Source organism: Pteropus alecto, unplaced genomic scaffold (genome assembly GCF_000325575.1).
Source record: "Pteropus alecto unplaced genomic scaffold, ASM32557v1 scaffold269, whole genome shotgun sequence".
NCBI lineage: Eukaryota > Metazoa > Chordata > Mammalia > Chiroptera > Pteropodidae > Pteropus > Pteropus alecto.
In genome coordinates this window covers 601,373-607,679 of record NW_006443566.1, presented here as the reverse complement: position 1 = coordinate 607,679, position 6,307 = coordinate 601,373, and the positions used below count along the sequence as shown (strand labels likewise).

Below are 6,307 nucleotides of genomic sequence, written 5' to 3'. Positions count from 1 at the left end.
ACTCAACTTAAAAAAATATATTAAAATTTCAAATCCAATTTTCCTCTCTTTTCAGAACTATATTTTTATATTCAATTTTATATGTGCATACTGTATTTTCTCATAATTTCGAAAGAGTATAACTAAGAACTCATTTCTTTATTAGCTGGCTGGCAGAAAATTAAATTCTCATATGGTTTCTCTTTTTTTTTTATGGTAATGCTGTGCTACGCTTTAGAAATTGTCAGTGGTATCAGGAAAACTTTTTAAGACCTAAGTGATTTTTTTCCCTTGGAAGTTGCAAATTGATATTTTATATTAGCTTCTATGATTTTATTAGGTACTTTGAATTTCTATTTTTAGCTCGAGATGAGTTGAAAGATTCAATGGCATTTATGGCATTTGAACACTTCTTTAAGTTTTACTGAGAGCAACTCTGAACCTGTAACATTCCAGAGATGAATTTTCTGTTTGTTCAAGCGCCTTTTCCCCTTCATATACAAAATTAGCATCTGTGCGGTCGATAAATGTAATCCATGATAACGTTCATGTTTCTCTGATTTTTCTCCCCTGACACTGTTTCATAAGATGAATATAGAAGCTGGCTCACCCAGCTTCTTCAGATCTTATTATTAACTTTTATAATTTTGTATTGGCATTTCTTTTCAATTTAAACCTCTTCCCAAGATTTTTACTTGTTTGTTGCTTTAAGATGTTCTTAATTATCCTCCCCTGTCTTTGGGATAATTTTATAATTGGCATACTATGAGAGCGTCATTTCAACAATAATTTTGTCTTAGGATCTTGTTACTACATAGTTTTTACATGTCTGTTATGATTTATATCATTATGACAATATTGGCTTTATATTAAAAATGCTGATTTTAATGGAAATTTTCAATGTTTTGTTGTCAGGAGCTTAACATTGTATAATAGTTTTCAGCTGCTTAGTTTTTATTAATGTCCACGTGGGTTTTTTTAAAGTCTTCTTTTAAAAGTCATTTATATTAAAATTTTCCTTGTAATTAAGTTACTAGTTAACTTGAACTAGTGAAATATTTGCTTCTTCACATTAATCCAGTGTTTTAAGATACAAAAAAATATTCATACAGTATTTTTGGTAGTTCTCCCAAATTTAAAAAAAAATCCACACGAGTATATTTAAGGTGAGACAAAACAATTAAAATGTTTATTTTTATCTCCTTTTAAGAAAGTAAGCAGTTTTCTTGATTGTGTTTGTATCAAATAAGTGTATTTCTTCAAAAATTAGTAACTTTAGAGTGGCTCCTTCTGTAAATCTCTAATTTTCGAGGTGCCTGTCGCTCTGTTACGATTAAAACAGGTGTCACTGAGATTCTTCTTTGCCCATCCTACAAACATCTGTAAAACTTAAACATATTGGAAAATTATTATTAAAAAACAAGGGAATGCATAATACCTGATGTTATTAGACCAGTTTGGATACCTAAAATAATGTAACTAAAGACTAAAACTGTCCCATTTGAAAATTATAAGTGGTAACATAATAGTATATATTCTTTCGAATTAACATAAAAGCACGTACCGCTTTACCCTGGTTCACATGTATGTTTTTGAGGCTGTTAGTGGTGGTGGTGAGTTACCTTGACTCTGTTGGAGGGTCTCTTGTGTTAATGGACATGTTTGTTTATAAAACAGTCATGTATTTTTAATAAAATACCATCCTAAATGTCAAAATTTCATGAAAAAGATCATTAAAAATATAAATATTTATATTATAAATTTATACTGAAGTTATTTATAGGAGCCAAAGAATATGATAATGATTTGTGACTTTAAAAAAGATTTCACATCCATGTTTTAGTTTGGTTGTAAGTTTTCAGAACCCTGACTGCTTTTCTTCACTATCATCTTCACTTCTCAGGTGAGACTGCTGGTTCTCTCTTTATCTTCCTTGACCTTTGATCTTTAGTTCTTACCTTCTCATTTTCTCAAGAAACATTTTCCATTATTTTCACTTTCATTGCCTTTTTAATATTGTAATTTATTGGTTATTTCTAACTATGGCGAACATTTAAAAACATTGATTTATTACCGTAATCATTTCAAAATGTAGAAGACGAGACCCTGCCTTTGAGACATAGTCAAAATGTATTTTGTGTTATATGTTGTTATAACCACACAAATACATCTGCCAATACTGGGAGTTCATTCGCTTGTTCATATGTTATGAACTCTGTGTTTTTTGTGTGTTTTTTTTTTTTTTTCAAATTCTAAAATTATGTAACATTACAGAAAGTTTGAAAAATAGAATAATAATTGCCTACAACCCTCTCTCCTTAACACAACATTTTTATACATGTTCTTCTGTATTTCTATCTATACTAATTTTTATATTAGTAAAAAAGTAAAACCCAGAGTGTAAGTATGATTATTGTATTCTGTCCAGTTTTCTCCATTTATTACATCAGATGCATTTCTATGTTACTGTATAATTTTATAATTATAATTTTAGTGGCTTCAACCAATTTCTTTGAAAAGGTGTTTCATAAATTATGTTTCCCATACTTCGGTATATTTTGGATGCTTCAGGTTTTTTACCATTAAAAAATCATTAACATTTGAAATGATAGGGTTAACAAGTATAACACTTATCTGCAATATGAAGCTTATTTTAATAATAAATGATTCTTAATTTACATATGTAAGCATTAAATTTAATTATCTCAATGAATGGCATTACAGAAATAAAATGTAGTGAAGTAGCTTTGAAAATATCCAAATCATAACTGAGTTTAATTTTTTTTACTTAAGAGAAGTGTCGAAGTCCAATCAGACAGATTAAGAGTACTTGAAGAAAAATCTTAGTTTCTAGTCATGAGCCTATGTTGTGAAACCCCTAAAACTACAAATATTTGGGAATATTTTCTATGTCTCCTTTTAGATATGGATGTTTTGAGGGCATTGACACTGTTTTATTTTTTTTTATATTTTACACATCATCTTAAATTCAGAGGAGTATCAAAAATTTATTTAAGTATATTTGAAAAAATGTCTTCTAACAGAAAAAGAGCTTATAGTTTTTAACCCCTACATTAAACTGCTACTCCTCTTCGATAATTTTTTCCAATTAAATTATTTCATAAAGTAGCAGAAAGCTCATCATTTTTTCTATTATACATCTAGTATGTAGAGTAACATTTCAAACTTTCTTCTTGACATTTTTTCATCATTTAATATTTGTACCGAAGCCTTGACAATCTTTTTTTTTTTTTATATATATACATATATTACATTAAAAAAAGAGTTACTTGAACCTGTGGGTTTTTATACTTACTCATTGGGTTGCTGTGAGAATTAAATGATGCGCTTCATTTAAGCACCATAAAGTACTTCAAATGGTATCTGTATTCTAGTAAGTTTTCAATAAATGTCAACTGTCACCACCACTTCTATTGTTTTGGTATTGATATTATTAATAAGATAAATATCTAAATCCAGACCAACAATCACCTTTTTTTTTGGTCATGACAATAAATCACCTGGTACTCCGTACAAGTATGTGTCAATATAAAGTAGTAAAAGGATTGTTCAGTAAGTATTTCTAGGACTATTGGTTAATTATTTAGAGAAATATAAAGTTACGGCCTCACCTCACAATCTTGATCACATGATTACGGCCAAGTAATTCCAGATGAAATAAAAAAAAATATACTAAGTATGAAGCCATGCAACCCATTTTTTTAAACGTAAGAAAATATAGGTGACTATATATCAGACCTAAGGATAGGAATAGACATAAAAACAGTGGAAGAAATCACAAAGGAAAGAAATCCACAGATTCAAATACATAAATACTTTAAATTTCTTCAAAAAGGAAAATTGAAAATCTTAAAAATCTTTGCAACAAATAAGGCTAAGGACTCTGAGCTTAAAAGATACATGTATGTGTATTTATGAAGACCTTAATCAAAAAGTATTAACCATTTACAAAACAAATAAGAAATGCAAATGAGTAATAAACATGAAAAGTAGTTCAACTCCACTAACAGTTAAAATGAAATGCTATATTTTTTCACTTGTCAAATCACTAAAGGTTTTAAAGTGATGAGAAGTCCTTTTATGAGAGAATGGTATATGGGCAGTTGTGCTTACTGCTGCTGGAAATGTACAGCGTTATTAACCAATCAGAGGCATTTGGACAAGATCTATCTAGCATCCAGCAATTTGTCCTAATGAAATCAGACGCAGACTAAAGAGAATATGCAGGGATGTTTACTTCAGTCTTATTGAAATAAGGAGCAGATAAGCAACTTAAACGTCACCTTTTATGGTAAAAAACATATAACTTTAAACAAAACTGTACAATTAAGTGATACGTTAACACGTCATTGTAAATGATTTCTACTGGAAAATATGAGATAAGAAGTGTCCCTTTGTGGTTAGGGGCTGACCTGCACATGCAGTTGTACTCTAAAGTCACTTAACTATTGTAATACGTTAAGCTGCCGCTCCTTTAAAACACACAAATCTCTAGCAGCTGTGGGTAAGCGCCGTGGAAAAAGCCTATCCATAAAAATGTTGAGCCAATTATAACTTACAAAAATGTGAAATATAAGGGAAAATATATTTTGTGTAAAACTGTTCCCTTACTGCACATTTCTTGTTACTGTTCCTTTTTTTTTAAAGCCACCTCTTGCTAAGACCTGGGCACTGGAGATGAACTGGAATGAAATAGGCTCTAGGTTACTTATATTTACCTGAAAGAACCCTCTGCTTGCTTTCAGTTTAAGTACACATTTTTGATCTCCCTTTTAAGAAGAGAAGCACATAAGATCTGAAGGCAAGAAATATTAACCCCTTTTCCTGACTCAGAATTCCCTATCCTCTAAGCTTAGCTGTAACCGAGATGTGTGGACGCATCACTCATCATGTTACTGAACTTTGAAAATCCCAGTCTCTCTATTGCCTTGAAAGGCATGCCAAGTGTGCTCTCACCTCTCACTCCCTGTGGAGGATGGATTCCAGGAAAGTAGGCTTTTTTTTTTTTTCGTTTGAGAAATATAAGCAAGTATTCTGGATTTCATACCGTTTGTCACATCCTCTGTTCTGGCTGTTTTATTGGTTGCTCTGGATTTTGGATTTTTTTTCCTACTCTGTTTATATATAGATATTTGTGTACTTATGCATACATCTGTATGCATGCATATGTGTACATGTATATATGTATTGTATGAGGTAAAGATGGAGTGTATAGAGGTATATGTGGATCATGAGAGTAAGGATCACGATAAGACAGAGGGAGGGATGCTCTTTAAATATAGTAGCAGAAATAACATACAACCCTAGAAGAGCATCTAAAAAACATGAAAGGGTAGTTAAGGCACACTAACTCTTTCTGTTGTTTCTTGAAAATGCCTCACTACTTTCATAGGGTACTTTTAATATTTAACACATTTGAATCTGGCTTTAATTTTAATATTTTGTCTCTTTTATAACATTAGCCAGTTAACAACTTATTAATAAGCCCTTTAATTTATTTTTCCCTTTCTAGCTAGAACACAGGGAGGTATAACATGTTCCTGCCTTTAAGGTACTTTCACTAAGTTGGAGACATGATCAAGTACTAATTTACAGCTATCACGTATTTACATGTGGTACTGGGCCAAATGGTTAAGGGGAATTGTTTAATTCTGAACAACACTGTGAGGTAGGTACTATTATGATGTTCATTTTAAAGTTGAGGAAATGAGCCTTAAAGTTGTTTGGAAGTTGGCTGGTAAGTCAGCAGGACAGAACCCAGACCTGTCTACCTTACCCGTCTTTGCTTTTTCACACACAGTGACGATGCAGGCCACGGAGGGAGCAGGGGACATAGCCGGCCCACGTGGACTCCAGAGTCTCCCAGTGCTAAGCCTTGGTGTACGCAGTGTCCTGTCCTTTTCTCTACCTTTTAGAATTTTTTCTTGTGAAAATACTAAAATGTGTCCTGCCTTCTTTGTTGACATTTACATTAAGAAAATGAAAGAGGAATGACAGGATTTTTTTTGTTGCCTTTTAAAATTCAATTTAGTAAACTTCTACCAAGCACCTATTCTGTGCCAAGCACGTACAATTACCACCACCAAACCACCCCATTTTCAGCGTCCGTAGATCCTGATTAGAAATCTGATTACCTCTCTCTTTTCCCCACTATCCCTTCATTGTTTACGATGAAAATAACTTCAATTAATTGTAACGCTTTCACTGAAATTCAGGATTTAGCTGTGATTTGTGGATTAGAAAATTTTAAAGTTTTCACTTTGGGACTTTATTTGCTTTGAATGAGGCATTTATGTCCTGATTAGAT

General features: G+C 31.7%; 1 protein-coding gene across 1 annotated transcript in view; it reads left to right on the top strand.

Moving 5' to 3' along the window:
• Nucleotides 1-6,307, top strand: part of MPP7 (membrane palmitoylated protein 7) — a 221,545-nt gene that overhangs the window by 183,528 nt on the left and 31,710 nt on the right. The gene's annotated exons all lie outside the window — the stretch shown is intronic.